This window comes from Cherax quadricarinatus, unplaced genomic scaffold (assembly GCF_038502225.1).
Source record: "Cherax quadricarinatus isolate ZL_2023a unplaced genomic scaffold, ASM3850222v1 Contig87, whole genome shotgun sequence".
Lineage (NCBI taxonomy): Eukaryota > Metazoa > Arthropoda > Malacostraca > Decapoda > Parastacidae > Cherax > Cherax quadricarinatus.
Genome location: NW_027195113.1, coordinates 1 through 17,665, shown reverse-complemented (window position 1 = coordinate 17,665; position 17,665 = coordinate 1). Strand labels below are relative to the sequence as shown.

Genomic DNA, 17,665 nt, shown 5'->3' with positions numbered 1-17,665 from the left:
AAAATTGCCCTGAGCCACACAAGTGTGTGGTGAAAGCCACAATTTTATAACTGAAATTAAAAGTGATATTGGAGGCGCAGGGATTGCCATGTGCCACTCAAGTGCAGTGTGTGACCAAAGAAACAGTAAATAGGATTATATTATATATATAAAGAGAAAGAAGGTGGAGACACCAGAACATCACAATGAGCTGGACAGTCGGCAGGCTTCATCGCAAGTATTTTCATCTATGCGTGGTTTTCGGGAAGTCAGATGTTCGGTTTCCAGGTATCGCCACCTGATTTGTGGACGGTCCACCCTCCTTGTATGAAAAAGAATAGGTTAATAATTAATAACGAATAGTAAATGGTAATTTAAAGCAGAACCAGGGTGGGTAGACAGGTGTAAATTAGACTAGGATAAGCATAGAAGGCATAAGCTAGGAGGGGGATGTGGGTCAGAGCAAACCAGAGGAGCACTGCAGACCACGTGTAACACACACACCTCTCTTCCCCTCCCTCCTTTTCCTCTCCCTCTTTCCCCCTGTCAATCTCTCCCCTTATTCCTTCCTCTTTTCCTCTCCACATTTGCCTCCCTCTGCTCCACACACTCAAACACATCATAACCACACAGAAATATACAAGTTTTTCATAGTGGCAACCCCAAAAAAATGGGTTGCCAGAGAGCAGGACGGGGTAAAGGAGGTTTTGTGTGAGAGGGGCTTGGACTTCAGTAAGCATGCGTGAGCGTATTCAAAAGGAGTGAATGGAGACCAATGGTTTTTAATACTTGAAGTGCTGTTGGAGTATGAGCAAAGTAACATTTATGAAGGGATTCAGAGAAACCGGCAGGCCGGACGAGTCCTGAAGATGGGAAGTACAGTGCCAGCACTCTGAAGGAGGGGTGTTAAAGCTGCAGTTTCATAACTGTAGTGTAAAGCACACCTCTGGCAAGACAGTGATGGAGTGAATGATGAAAGTTTTTCTTTTTGGGTCACCCTGCCTGGTGGGAATCGCCCGATGTGTTAAAAAAAAGTGGGGGGGGGGGGGGTAGGCTCAGCTACAATACAAAAGTGACACAGCATCGAAAGTCAAGCCTGACCTGAAGCTCTTGTATACCCACATCAGGAGGAAAACAATCAAGGACCAGGTAATCAGGCTGAGGAAGGAAGGTGGGGAGTTCACAAGAAATGACCAAGTATGTGAGCTCAACATGAAATTTAAAGAAGTATTTACAGTGGAGACAGGAAGGGCTCCAGGACGTCAGAATAGGGATGTACACCAACAAGGGTTGGATGAAATACACAACCGTGGAGGTGAAGAAGCTATGTGAACTTGATTCCTCAAAGGCGGCGGGACCAGACATCTCTCAAATATCTTCAACACATCCACTGAAACTCGACAACTACCTGAGGTATGGAAGATGGCAAACGTAGTCCCAATTTTTAAGAAAGGAGACAGACACGAGGCATTAAACTACAGACCTGTCACTGATGTGTATATGCAAAGTCTGGAGATTATCAGGAGGAGAGTGGTGGAGCACCTAGAAAGATGCAAGCTTATGAACGACAACCAGCACAGTTTCAGGGAAGAAAAATCCTGTTGTAAACCTACTAGAGTTTTATGACAAATGGTGGATAGACTGCATTTTCTCGGACTTCAAGAAGAAGGCCTTCGACACAGTTCCTCACAAGAGGCTAATGCAAAAGCTAGAGGATCAGGCACTGCAATGGATCCGAGAATATCTGACAGGGAGGCAACAACGAGTCATGGTATGTGACGATGTGTCAGTGGGAGTCTGTGACGAGTGGGGTTCCACAAGTGTCGGTCGTAGGACCTGGTATAAGTGAATGACATGACGGAAGTGATACAAGTGTCTTTGTTTGCAGATGATGTGAAGTTAATGAGGAGAATTAAATCAGATGAGGATCAGGGAGGACTACAGAGACCTGGACAGGCTATAAGCCTGGTCCAGCAACTGACTCCTTGAATTTAACCCCACGAAATCCAAAGTCATGAAGATCGGGGAAGGGCAAAAAAAGACCACAGACAGTATAGTCTAGGTGGCCAAAGACTGCATACCTCGCTCAAGAAAAAGGATCTTGGGGCGAGTATAATACCGAGCACATTTCCTGAGGCGCACATTAACCAGATAACTGCTGCAGCAAATGGGCGCCTGGCAAACCTAAGAAGAGCATTCCGATACCTCATTAAGGAATCTTTAAGAGACTGTACACCATGGAGTATGCAGCACCAGTCTGGAATCCACACCTGGTCAAGCACGTCAAGAAATTAGAGAAAGTGCAAAGGTTTGCAACAAGACTAGTCCCAGAGCTAAGGGGAGTGTCCTATGAAGAAAGGTTAAGGGAAAGCGGCCTGACAATACTGGAGGACAGGGGAGACAACGACATACAAAATACTGCGAGGAATTGACAAGGTGTACAAAGACAGAATGTTCCACAGAAGGGACACAGAAAGGGGTCACAAGTTGAAGACTCCGATGAGTCGAAGGGACGTTAGGAAATATTCAGTCAGTTGTCAGGTAGTGGAATAGCCTAGAAAGTGACGTAGTGGAGGCAGGAACCATACATAGTTTAAAGACTAAGTTTGATAAAGCTCAGGGCGAGAGAGGACCTAGTAGCAATCAGTGAAGAGGCGGGGCCAGGAGCTTTGACTCAACCTCTGCAATCACAAATAGGTGAAATTATATATATTATACACACACACACATATATACACACGATTTTATCTTGACAATTTCCTGTCTCATTTTCATGCCATCGCAGTGTACACAGATTCTAAATCCTCTGAGAGTGTCGGGTTTACAGCGGTGCTCCCGGACAGCTAACATTCTTTACAGCTGAACTGTATGCAATTCTCACTGCAATTATCCATATTGCGTGTATGCCTTCGTAACGGTCTGTAGTAGTCTAAGACCCTTTAGTGCTTTGCAAGCAATTAAAAAATCTGATTCGCCTCATCCCCTAGTTTTTCGTATATAACTTTGGTTGCACCGCATTTCTAGCAAAAACAATGAAATCATTTTCTCCCGGGTCTCTGGTCATGTTGATGTCCCGGGTAAAGAGCTGCACGGTCAGCAATACACGACCACCCGGTTTTAAATAGAGGTATTCCATTTTCAGACTATTTTGCTGTAATCCCTAACCACCTTTGCAACTGTTGGCAACGTTGGTCCAATATAACTCATGACAAATTGCATTTTGTCAAACCAAGTTTAGATTAATGGCCTTGTCATCGATGCCAAGGATGGAAGACTACGCTCTCCCGTCTTAGCATCAGGCACACCCATCTTAATCGTGGGTATCTCATGGAGAGGCACCCTGTGAGCATTTAGTTCCAATTTCAGTTTGCCATGTTCTATTGGACTGTCCCGTGTTTTAATTTTCCTCTAACACTCTTACTTTATCTTCCCTCCTTGTTGACAGCCCCACCTTTGACACAGACTCCCGCTTTGAATTTTTGAGAACCGATTACACAAACTTCGATAATACTTCCTTAGCACTCCTCACAGCCCTTTCTAACTACTTCTGTTATCCTGTTCCCCCAGGTACAGTTCTCCATCCTTATTTTCATCTTCATATCTGACAAAGATGAAAACCATAGCATTATCTTCCTTTGCTGATACTTTAATTTGCACAAGTATTTTTATTCATTGTAGCCACTGCAAATCTCCAAGCGGATATAAACAAGGTCTTCGATGGCCCACAAAGTATGAAGTTCACTGATGACAAATTTGTTACTCAGTTATGGAAAACTTTAGTTAGTAAAAGCTACATCACAGTATAAAACATTAAGATGGAAAAACCAATTTGAAGGAATTAGGACTGATAATGAGAGTATCAATATCCATTAAGAACCTTCAAAACAAGGGATGCCAAGCGAATGATCCTCTTTTAGTCACATTTTCACCAGGCTGGAATAATGCTGAATACTAACGACCCCTTTCAAGGAAGGCGAAATTGCTTAGCTGGAGAATATGCAGAGAACTTTCGCTGCACATATAACTAGTTAAGCACCTCAATTATCATGACTGAAATCCCGTGACCTCTAATCCTTGGAATGCAGGCAAGAAAGATGCATCATAGTTAACACCTGGAAAGTCCTAATTCTGCACAGAAATCACTCCTGCCAGACTCGGCAGGTGGTGCAACACACCCCAGTGAAAAGCAAAGGTCCCACGAGTACACTAAGATATAAGTGTTAGGGGTCATGACTATTCAACTGTCTTACCAATAGACCCCTGGTTGACCAGCCAGGTTGTGATCTCACGTCGGATAGCGTGCGGCCAGCAGTAACAGCCTGGTTGATCAGACCTTCATCCACAGGCCTGATCATGAACCGTGGGCACTGACCCCCAGAACACCAGGGATACTTTACATTAGCCCACCAGAGACCGACGAGGTTAATAGGAAACTTAAAGGTAGTTTGAAAGTCATTCCCAAAGTTTGAAAGTGATTTGGTGGAACATTTAATGATGGTTTTAAAATTTGTAGCAGCGCTGTATAGCCCTTGTGGCTTAGCGCTTCTTTTTGATTATAATAAATTTAAAATTTATTCCATGTAGTAACTAAGTGGGCTTAGACGTCCAGACGGAGCTTGAAGGTGGCTTTGTGGTGGTGCGACTATATCATCTTTATTTCTACAAGTACATGGTATACAAGCTTAGCTGACATTGACATACTAGTATATAGAAAGCCGCTTGTTTTCCGGAACATTTCGGGCAAATTAGGTCAAATTAGTCCCGGGATGCGACCCACACCAGTCGACTTAGTTACTCATTTTTACTGACGGGTGAACATGGACAACCGGTGTGAGGAAACACGGCCAATGTTTTCACCCTTTACCGGGAATCTAACCTGGACCCTCACAGCCCTTTCTCCCTCAGTCTCTTGCTACCCTCTACCCCTGCACTTTCCACTTCCCCGCTGCACTCCATGCCCTAATTATCCCTCTTGCTACCTAATATCCCTGCATCCTTCCCTTCCCTGCTGCGCTGTATGACCCTTGTAGGTTTAGCGCTTCTTTTTGATTATAATAACCCGGACCCCTCACCGTGTTAAGCGAGAGCTTTTACCACCAGGCCACAGGCCAACGTGTATAACTCTCAGGAGGGTTTTAGGTGTTGTAATTACTTAGTTCACTCTACGAGGTTTGAGTCTCAGCTCCTAGGGCTCCTACACTGCTTTAGATTAAGAAAATATGTGCAGCAGCTGGGTATCTTTCTTTTCAAAACGTTTCGACTGCATATTGGGCTTCTTCAGTAATACAGAGGTGACTAAATATGGAGACAGCAAAGACAGTAGCGAGGTCTCGTAAGTCAGCAAACGTGTTTCTGCGTTGACGTTGTAAAAATGTATTCTGACCTCAGGATATTTGGTTATTCAGTTTTCAGTTATGTCCTCTCCTTGATCCTATTATGTTGCCTACAGACTCTTAAATGGACTGTGTACATTTGTTTTTGTATTATACTGTACGTGTGGCCGGTTTCAACGCATCTTTCTCCATTTGTGAAGTCAGCGAGTCACACTTGAACCTAATTTTCTTTGTTGTTTTCGAGTCACCTACGGTAACTATTTTGTTGTTCCTTTGAGTTTTAATTTTCTTTATTTTATATGGTATATTTACTTGTCAGTGGCACGTGCTAAAAGATTGGTCTAGCAAATATTTTCTTATTCTTAAAGCTTTCTTATATAGGCCTCAGGGGGTGGTCCAGCTCTTGCTTGAATGACATTCAAAAATTTTTTTCCGTTTAACTGGGTTTCTAACGATAGATGTATCTCTGTTTCTAACTCCATGATATATTTTATTTGGTGTTCTTGCTCTCTTGTTCATTATCAATACTTTGTATTTGCTGAAGCTGACTGCAAGCAGACATTTTTCTGACTATTCCCAAAGTTAAAAGTAATCATGCGGTTCTTGACCTTTGCAACTCATTAGTTCTGTATCTGCAAACACTGACACTAAATATTTTAGACGTCCTTCAATGTGACTTGAATATTAATATGAATTTCAGAACATGTTCTCTATTTAGATATTTCTCAAAGAATTTTCTATCATTTAGGTATGCCTCTATATTTCTTTTCTTTTTTACTTTCCCTCTTACATTAGCCTGTGTTCTGCGCAGTACCATGTCAATGGTAATCTTGCAATCAAGGAATATTCAGGCTGACTATCCCTTTCATTAATGTCTATCCGTCAGAGGTTCATAAGTCGAGACTTTTCATCTCTAGAACACAGCTGTTTCGAAATCAATTCTATTCTATCTAGGTATTGTACAAATCTTAAAATTTTAACACCCGAAAACATTCTTCAGGTACCGCTTTGCATGGGATTCTGGTCAGAAATACTGGTTTGTAATTCCGTGTTGTCTTGAAAACTGGCATGTTGATACTTTTTCAAACATGGGGCAAGATTTCTGTTAACAAAGATTTGTTGAAATTTTGGTATATGATCTGTTCAGTCCTTACAGCCCCGTTCCTTCAATATATTATCTGGTCCCAGTGCCACTCATGTGCTCCAATCGGCTAATTTTTTTTTTTACTTCCTTATCTATTGATTTATTTGCTTGTTCTTGCCTATTTTCCCTTCTGTTTCAATGGAAAGCTTTAGTTCAAGTTTTGCTTTTCCTATTTTGTATTTTTTTTCTCTCGGCTTTCTTGATTCTAATTAGTTTTTCACTATGTTCTGTTATTTGGTCATTATTCTGCACTTTATTCTTTCTCTGATTTTTACTCTCGTCGTATGCACCACCAGCAGAATCTCGACTTAATCTCTGAGTTTCTTGTATCTCTTTGTATGGAGACAACCATACTGTTTTCCACCAAGTTTGGGCGAAGTAATCCATAACTTGTGGGATTTCCCTGCAAACTATTTCCATAGTCTCGTTTAGAAAATTTATTATTTCACTGTAGTGACATTACATGGTGGTTACTTGCTCATCATACATCCCTCTGGATTGTGTTTTTGGGTTTGTGATGTCGAAAGTTAACACAATGGTCACTATGGAGGGGAAGGGGGGGATACTATTTTCCCGGTTATGTTCCTCTAGGGCAAGGGTTCTTAATCAGGGGCAATTCATATATTTAATATGGTTTCACATCTACCATCATCAGTGTAGAAGGCCTCAGTCTGTTATTGTACCAAAGCTGTCAAATGATTCTATGAAACCAACAAAGTTGAAACATTGCGAAATGTTCATCCTCGACACAAGGACAAGGACAACCTTTTTTGAACGCCATGGGATGTTCTCAAAAAGATGGAACAAGATACAACAGGGGTATTCCAAGAAATGAACCAAAAGGTTACTGAAGCTTCTTACGTTGCAGCATTGGAGATAGCAAAGCAGTAAAAAAAAACATACAATTGCGGAAACCTTGTGCTCTCAACCCCTCAAGGAAGGTTCCTTGATGTTGGTGAGGGGCTCTTGATTTAGAGAATTGGATCTGTGCTCCAGTTCCCCGAATTAAGCCTGAATGCCTTCCACATCCCCCCCCCCAGGCGCTGTATAATCCTCCGGGTTTAGCGCTTCCCCCTTGATTATAATAATAATTGTGCTCTCAAAATGCTGGAAACTGAGTTGGGAAATGGACTGGAGAAACTTGCAGCAGTTTCACTATCAAACAGTACTGTTCAAAGGAGGATCTTCAACATGGCCACTGACATCAAGGATGAAGTTATAAAACATTTGGCTTATTTTCAATTCAACTTTATGCATTTACTGATGTGGTATCGTGTTCCCAGTTGCTGGTGTTTGCAAGATATCTTCACTCAGGTTTATTTACAGGAGTTTCTATTTTGTTCTCTTGAAACAACTACAAAAGCCTCATATTTTTCTATCAAAATTTTTTTTGTGGGATAATATCTGTGGGTGTTGTATAGATGGAGCACCAGCTATGTTGGGGACAAAAATCTAGAGTTCAAGTTTTTAAGAAAAAGCGAGCTCCAAAAGTGAAAGGTATTCAATGAGCCATCGTCAAACACTGCCCTCAACAACTTCCAGTTCCGCTACAGAAGATTTTGAATCAAACAATTCAAGCTGTGAATTTTGTCAGAGGAGCAGCTCTCGACTGACGACTTTTCAGACAGTTATATATTGACATGGATGCAGACCATCATTTGCTTCTTTTCCACACAAATGTTCGATGGCTTTCAAGAGGAAATGTAACTGAGCGAGTATTTGAGCTTAGACATGAGCTCAAATTATTTTTTGAAGTTCGGAGTAAGATGCATTTTTCGAGCAGCTGAAAAGTCAATCTTCAGATGCAAGGCAAGAATACAAACATAAAATTCATGGATTCCTTGCAAGCTTTCATGAGTAACAATTTTGCAATGTTTCAGAAACTGCCATCAATTCTTGTTGCTGGTGAAGACAAAAAAAATAAATGAAATGTTTGACAGCACTGGAAAATGAATTCAGTCACTATCTTCCTAAACTCGGGGATGAGTTGGATTTAGTGTGAAATCCATTTACATTGTCCGTTGAAAAGTTCCTGATTGTCAAGATGAATTTCTGGAGCGAAAGACTTATTCGGGAGCAAGAGATGTGTTTAATGAGAAATCAATCTCAGAATTTTGGTCCTTTGTGTTATTCCTACCCAAAAGTGGCAGGAAGAGCTACACATGCAGTGCTTCCATTTGTCAATGTTTTTGTGAGTAAGGCTTTAACTCTGCAAATGAAAACGAAGCAACGAAGTTAATTGGAGGAGGTTGTGCCCTTTCAAGAAGTTCTCCGTGTATCCAAGAACTGGACTGACTGTAATCTTCATCAGAATAAAATGAATTACAATATCCTGGCATTCTATTGAACTTTTTGTTTATTGAAGTATGCTTCAATAGTCTGTTAAGTAATTAGTTATGAATATAAAAAAAAATACTTTTATTCAAGTTTTAAACTCCATCAGCCTTTTCTGTTATTAAATTTGTAAAACTCCTATAAAAATAATCCAAGTAAATGTATATGTACTAATATAGAAAAAAAGATACACAATATTATATGTACATTATCTAGAACGCAACTTTTTGAGTCAGACAATCTTGGAAAGGGAAATGACATTCTGACACATGGTGAAAAGGGGGACTTGGGCAAAAAAGGGGTTGATAACCACGGTGCAAGGGGGACTACCAAGTCTTTAATGATCCCAGTGTTGTCACCACCTCTCACCCGCGTTGACTCCCGTAAATATTAACTCTCCACATTACCTGATAGACTCAATTTTTACACGATTAACAATTTGGAGCCAGTTCTGTCACTTATTCTCATCTTTCTTCTATCATTGCCAAGTTCTTTATATTTTTCTTCTTTTTGGGCATTACTGTGGGGAGGTATGTGTCTGTGATTGCTGGTCTGGGATCTCCTCTTTTACTTTATCGACATTTTGATATGGGACTTTTTTTTTTTACCCTACTGCCTCTTTTGTTTCCTCTTATTTTATATCCTGGGAAAACTGCATCAGTTGTGTATATAAATTTAGTTTCTACACTAATACTTGTATCTAGACTTTCCTAATTGTTCCTGGACCTTCATACTCTAATTTGACAATGAGATTAACAGCATTACCTCCAGTCTGATTTTTTTTTTTTTGCGGGGGGGGGGGGGGGGATCTTTCCACTTCGTGTCTTAGTTCTTTTCTCTTTGACAGTAGTTGTGAGGGTCAGACAGTGTGTTGTGGAATTGTGGGTGGCGGTAATGTGTGTATGGTTCTATGGAATTGTGGACGGTATGTAATTGCTAGTGGTTCTGTGGAATTTTGAGTGGTGAGAAAGATTGCCATGAATGGCGATCTTGCAAGAATGAGTCTAATAAAGTTGGTAGAATTACCGACAATATGTAAAGTAAAAGGACACAAGTGCAACTAATGTGACAACAACCTAAGATTTCAAGTTTATCGGAAACCCACCAATAAAAATGATCTCTCACACTTCTATTCCAGTCAAGATACCAAGACCAAAAGAGGCATCATCATCGGGTTTTTCCTAAGAGCATACCGAATTTGTAGTCCTGAGTTTCTTGACGAGGAATGTACATACATTCACCAAACATTCACTGAGTTACAGTTTCCTTCTTTTTTCATCAAAGACTGCAAGAAAAGAGCTCTTCAGATCATTAATTCTCCACGCACCAACACCACTCCCAACAAAGCTATAATTCTTCCCAACAGCCAGGTTGCACTGAACGTCTCAAAAGTACTTTCACAAGCTAACACCAGAGTCGCCATCGCTTCTAGCACTTCAATAAAGGATCTAACCAGGACAAAATCCAAGCATCACGAACCAGTCAATGCAGGAGTTTACACTATACCCTGTGGAGGCTGTGACAAGATTTACGTAGGTGAAACAGCAAGAAACCTTGACACCCGCCTCAATGAACACATTTACGCATGTAGGAACGATAACTTGAACAACGCCTGTGTACAACACCGAAATTCCACCAATCATCTCATGAAATTCAGAGACGCCCAATTAGTGATCAAAGAAACTAATTTCCGTAGACGCAAGTGCCTCGAATCAGCACTGATCGCTGTTTCGAATACAATTAAACAAAACAACGGCAGTTTCACCATCTCCGAAGTCTTAGCAAGAATCCTCCTGAAAACAGTAAACCCTGCCATCACATAGTCTCTCCTGTTATACTACACAAGCACATACAAGGAGTGAACACAAACAAGCTGCCTCTTTCCAGTCTATATTTGTCCAACCTATTTTTATGTTACCCAAGTAATAGCTTTTATATCCTTTTTCTCATGTACGAATTAATTGCTCTACCATATTGTATTACTTTTGTCACCACTACTACTACTACTACTACTACTACTACTACTACTACTACTACCACTACTACCACTACTACCACTACTACCACCACTAGTGAACATCGAAATGGTACCTCACTAGTATTGCACCTCACTCTGATCCTGTATATACCCTCTGTATCCATGTATTGTTTGCAATGGCTTGATAAAGCTCCTGGAGAGCGAAACGTTGCCACTATAAAATGTCACATTAGTTGCACTTGTGTCCTTTTACTTTACAAGAATGAGTGTATGAAACACACACACACACACACACACACACACACACACACACACACACACACACACACACACACACACACAGGTAAGGAGATAACAAGGAGGGACACAAGACACTCCCGTCAACACCTCACAATCATCGGCCAATATTTGGCTCCCAGAGACTTCGAAAACCAATATTTAATTTCCTTACTCAAACATACCTCAGTGCAAGATAAGTCCAGAAAGGACGCCTGTGTTTTGATTACAAAATATCCTCCCCCTCACACCCCCCTTCTAAAAAAAAATGGAGACGGAGTTGGTGGGTGCTGGGGCGGCGCCAGAATTTCTGTATTAGGGGTTGCTAACTGATTGGAAGAGGGGGGCTAGGAGATTTGTTTTGAAGGTGTTACTAGTATTGGGGGGGGGGGTGAAGCACCAAAATCCACCGTGCCCCCTTCCCTCCGATGGGGAGAAACTTTCAGAGGCCCCGAGTTGGTATAACGTGTGGGTAACCGCATACCTGCCTGATGCTAGCCTGCGGTGCTCTATTAAATACCCATGGCTTGTTTCGAGGGTTTTTATCATTTTTCAGGGTGAAGCTACAATTAATCATCTAGCTCACATAGCCAACACAACCTGATTGATCTACCACTTAGCAGACTGTTTCCTCTTTACAACATTTAAATTTGTTCTGGAAGCATTTCTGATAGTTATTGGTAGCAGGTTGAAGAGTCTTGGATCACATATGTTAACACAGTATCGCTGCTTTTCACTCGATGCATTTTACATCCTTCATCTTTTTTTTTTTCACTCCCGTACTTTGTGTAGATCTGGGACCTCCAATGTCTTCCTGGTATATATTATCAAGCAGTTATCTTTTCTTCATTTCGGAGAGCACAATTTCTGAAACATTCCTACCGGGAAAGTGAACGATCTATTAAATTTACAATCTCGCCTTAGAGTTGTGAACACCGATCAATATTTTGGACGCGAGTCGAGTATTTGAATAGTAACACCTGCGTTATTTTGTTTCGAAGATTATAATTATCCACCCTATCATTTTCTAACAGTTTGCAACATTTGCTTCGTGTTCTCTGTATGGCAGGTCATCTGACATTATTTCTAAGTTTTTACCTGTTTCAGATGGCTTGCATACATTCTATATTCTGTCGTTTTGAGTTCTTTCTTCCCATATTTAAGCAAATGAAATTTGCAATCAGCTTCGTGTTATCTGCATTTCCCCAGGAAAGTCTTCGCTGATCTGTCAATTTTCCGTGTCTTCCACGAAGGCGACTTTCATACTTCATTTAATATCGTCCACAAAGGAAAATACGAAGCTGTGGTTAGTGTATTTCATTAATCTGTGAAAAAAGAGAAATGGTAAAGGAGACAGGACCGTACCATGGGACTAACTTCTTAATTTGCTTAAGGGTCACCTGTTTAACCTAGATATAGCTTACCTATAGACAATTCCAAGGATCCATCCCGTAGCCCATTCCATGACCAGGACTCCTGGTTGTCAAAGCAACTAGGTTGTTGGTGCTAGCCTCATGCAGTATGTATGCAGCACAGCCCGGTTGGTCACGAGCTCAAACTTATCCAGTTCTCTCTTGAAGACAGCCAGAACTGCCAGCAATTTCCCTTACGAAGGGAAGGTGCTGAACAGTTTTAGTAAGCAAAAAACGTTTTCATTTAACACTGCATCTGCCAGGGGGGGAGAGCATCTGCCAGGGTAATACATCTGCCAGGGGGAGAATGAATCTGCCAGGGGGAGAGAGCATCTGCCAGGTAATAATCTGCCAGGGGAAGAGAGCATCTGCCAGGGTAATACATCTGGCAGGGAGAGAGACCATCTGCCAGGGTAACATATCTGTCAGGGAGAGAGAGCAACTGCCAAGAGGGGAGAGTATCTACCAGGGTAATACATCTACCAGGGGGAGGAGAGCATCTGCCAATGTAATACATTTGCCAGGGGAAGAACATCTACCAAGGAGAGAGGATCTGCCAAGGGGGGAGAGCATCTGGAAGGGTAATACATCTGCCAGGGTAATACATTTGCCAGGGGGAGAGCACTGCCAGGCTGGTCAAGGGTCAACACTCCCTCTCAAAAGGCTTTACTGTAACAAGAGCCATCATTAAGTGCCACATAAGAGCCATGAAACACATCAAGACATTGAGTGCCGCGAAACAACAGCCACGAAAATTAATTAAAATGCACATTTTAGTAATATACTTTAAATATAAGAAATGGCAGCAAAAAAAAAATATACTACTTAGTGTTATATGTTTTGACGATATCTACTGTTGATGAGTTTCGAGTCTGTACTCCCGGAGCCCGGCCATGGGCCAGACTCGTTTACAAATTATCCAGTTATTTGTCCAATAAATAAAATTATATATATATATATATATATATATATATATATATATATATATATATATATATATATATATATATATATATATATATATATATTATATTAATGCTGAATAAATAAAATTGGTCAATTAGCAAGAACTGATTTAAAATCGTCCTTTCTAAAATTTTCTTATACGTTTAAATATGTATTTTTTTCTGTTAAACGAACCTTAGAAAACATACCTAACTTTATTATAACACCCGCAATTTAATCTAGCCTAATCCAACTAAATAGATCTATTGCTCTTCATCACTTGGACCAACTTAAATCTACAAATAAAATTCTCTACTACAATGATGCAAACAAGAGCCTTCAACAGTTTGAATGCCATTAAGACATTTGTTAAAAAATATTTCGGACGATACCCAGATAAAAACATTGATATTTACAAAATTCCCTTCGCCGACTCTGATAAGTGTTATTTATATCTTGGAGAAACGATTTTAAACATCGCGACTTTATCAGCACAGATACTACGTATTGTGAACAACAATAATACTGTATTTCCACACGCAAGAAAAGAGAATCGAAGATTATATTGAAGTAGCAACAGCACAGCAGAGGAAGAATAAGGAATGGGTGATAATAATTTCACATAAACACTACGAACAAGAATGTCAAGCCTCTACTCAATGTTTCTTCTTAAATTCGAAAAACCATGAAGATAACTGACCAACAAAAAGAATGACTGAAACCTCCGTAAAAATTGTTCGATTATCCGTCCTTTATAAATTTGGTTAAGATGGATTACTACGATTGTGAAAAGTGTAGGAAGGTATTCGTTTAGAAAGTTGTGGATGTGAGAGGACGTTGATAGGTAGTCACTGAGAATGGAGCATTAGGCCTACTGCAGTGCTTTTGTGTTCACCCCTGACTTATTTCCATACATAAATAAGGTCTAGACCTAAAATATTCGTGTTTTATACTGTTGAACGTGTGTTATTCACTGTGTTGAAAAGATAAAGCTCGCAGCCTAGCAGTGAAGGCACCACTTGGTGGGGATTTCTCTGACTGGGGGTTGGCACCAACAACCTAGTCGATCGGGTCAGCAACCAGGAGGGATGGTCTGGGACCAAACCGCAGGTGGCAGTGACCCCTCCCTGAAATAGATGGTTATTTACTTAAAACCACTTGTTCTTGGATGCATTAAATGTAAACTGCTTGTGTAACTGGTATTCCAAATGAGGAGAATGAAATTAGTCCTTAAACTGCCACAGCCACGTATGCGTCAGCAACAGTGACGTCTAGTGCTAATAGGAGCCTGTTGTGACACTGATGGTTCAGTGGTTTAGGGAGTCTCGAAATTTAAAAGGGTGGTGTAGTAAGGATCTCTCTGAATGGCGTTCAGAGAGATCCTGGTGGGTGTCACCCACGCTACCACACTGGAAAAAAAATGCACAATTGCACAGTTCCTGATGATGCATTGAGAAGTATGAAAGTACTTGAGGTTAAGATTTCCACCCCACCGTGACTTGTAAACAAACACAATGAAATATTTTTTTTTTTCGTTAGGTTCAGAATATTTTTTGCGAAATTATTGCAAGCACAAAGTTTCGTTTGTCTTATTCAGCAAGAAGAGCGTTGTTATTTAAGCCAAAATTGCCAGTTTTACTTGGGCATATATATTATATAATTAAAAACGTATTGCTCAAAATCAGAATAAAATATATCCGATAAAAAATACCCGGAAAAACTCATTCAGAGAAATGCGTGAAAAATAGGAAGGATGAGAAAACTTTGGTACACTCTACAACATTGGTAAGATTGCATGAATAAGTAAGGCAAGGCGTCTCTTGCTCCGGCTTACCTGCACACTCCTACCTCATTTGCATACCAACCCAATTTCCAAATGTAAGTGAAAAACGAAATAAATGTTAATATACAGCATATTTTTTTGCATGGCTATATAACGGTGCTGACATGATTCAAATTATATTTATAAATATGATTTACATTAATATAAAATTATTTTACGAATGAAAAAATTAATATACCGAGAGAAATTGTACACAAATAATATATATAATGAGCCCTTGTGAGCGTGAGTGCGTGCTATGTACACCTCAACGCTCGTGTACTAAACCTTCCCGCACTGCAAGAACAAGATTATGACTTAAAAAAAATACACAAGCCAGCCTAAATTTAGGATACGTTACCTAAACCTCGGTAGGTAATTACATATAGGTAATTACAATCACAAACACCTGTGTACTCTACCTTACAATCAATATTTATTTCTTTTTAAGCCCTGGGATACATGGTACCATCACCTCTTGGAATGAGAAATGGAAAACAATAATCTTATGGGAGTAGGTTAAGAGAGGTGAGCTGTCTACCTGAGAACTATACTGCCAGATGTATTCGTCATCCGCAACTGTAACACCAAGATGGTGTTGGCAAGAAGATCTGACAGGCGTAAACCCAGGTATTTCTAGGCAAAGTGTAAACGAGTTTGGGAAATGACAGGAAATTTCCACTATCACTGTTTTCAGCAAACATTTCGCAACCATAACAGCAAATTTCAATATATTCTGGCCAGTAACGAATTCGCTAATACATGAGAATATACACAAATAACCCGCACATAAAAGAGAGAAGCTTACGACGACGTTTCGGTCCGACTTGGACCATTGACAAAGTCGCGACTTTGTCAATGGTCCAAGTCGGACCGAAACGTCGTCGTAAGCTTCTCTTTTATGTGCGGGTTATTTGTGTATCGTTCCAGTCACGGTAATGTGCCTTTTTGTTATTTATATATACATGAGAATATAAACCAACAAGAGAATGGTTCGCTTATTTAAAACGGTGGTTGAGAGATTTTAATCATAAGGCGATTCCCTAGAAGAATTGGAACCCTAATTGGGAACGACGACAAAAAAAAAAACAAAAAAAAACAATGAAAAACTTTCCAAGTCAGCATATATAAGAAACAAAATAACGAGAGGCATAGATGAGGCATAACACTATTTTCCAAACCTAGGAAACCACTAGGTGCTTTCCTAGGTTTGGAAAATAGTGTTACGGCTGATGAAAGTGAGAATGGAGAAAAGGAAGAGCCACTTAATATGAAACTAGATTCCAGAAAGGAGGGTAGGCTGGGTAGCTTCGTCATTTTGTAGGTATTAGCAAGAATTCTACTCGAACAATAAACCCTGCCATCACACAGCAACCTAGTTAACTCGTACTACTACCACCTTTTGCCTCGTGTGGCACAGCCTGACAAAGCTCCTGGAGAGCGAAACGTTGCCACAATAAACTGTCACATTAGTTGCATCTGTGTTCATTTACCTATAGAAAAGATGACTAATGATAGCATGAACACTAAAATAGTAACTCGAGCAGTGCGTCTGAGCCCCGGTACCTCCGACCCACAGTTTCCTCACCCACTACCCGGCGTAATTTAACCGCAGGCAAATGTATGGCACACTGCATATACGTAATGAAATTATGCACACAACTTAAAATATATATTTTATATGTAACAATTAGTTAATACAGAACGCCAGTACAAGTTCAGGAATTACATAGCACAGAAGAACTTCCTACCCAGATTTTAAACTTCACCTCAAGAGCTTTAATCACACGGCCTGACATGTCTTCCCATATGCTGACCTGGCGCTCCACGCTGACCCACACAGTTGAAAGGCATAACCTCAATGTAAATTCATGTTTCCTTTTATGTATCGGCCGAAGAGGACCCCAGAAGGGGGTCGAAATATACACGTCAATTAATTTTCAGTTTTTATCTCCATGAGGGTTATTACTGAGCACCGACAAGTGTTTATTAGTAAACTATGAATAACTAATATACATTATAAATTTGCGTATATAACGAACTTCGATAAAAACAGGTTTGTGTAACCTTAATCTACAGAGCATTTACTGTACGGAAGTGCTAGCAACACCCGCTCATAAGACACCCAGTGTGCAGGATAGTTTGTATGACACTATTATAACACAGAAGCATTGACAACAGTACGTTATGGAAGCAGTACTGAAGAGAAACGTGTTATGACAGCCACAAAAACCAGATTACAAACGAGAGAGACTACAAATTTTGCGAATTACCCGAAGGAAAAATTAAAGAGCTATTCGGTATGACGACACAAGATATGATGGACATAATGGACGCTAAATCAAGGGTGATCAATTAGAGGGGCCACACTTCTATGTAAAATTATAAATATTTAATTAAAATCCATATCTTTTATTTGTACATAGAAAAGATTAAGATATG

The 17,665-nt window shown here is 40.3% G+C and overlaps 1 long non-coding RNA gene across 1 annotated transcript in view; it reads left to right on the top strand.

Annotated features, from left to right (window-relative positions):
* Positions 1-15,997, top strand: part of LOC128698808 (uncharacterized) — a 77,985-nt gene extending 61,988 nt beyond the window's left edge. The window contains exon 3 of the long non-coding RNA XR_011391053.1: positions 15,675-15,997. This is a non-coding gene — a long non-coding RNA (uncharacterized lncRNA). The remainder of the gene's footprint in view (positions 1-15,674) is intronic.
* Positions 15,998-17,665: the final 1,668 nt, after the last annotated feature.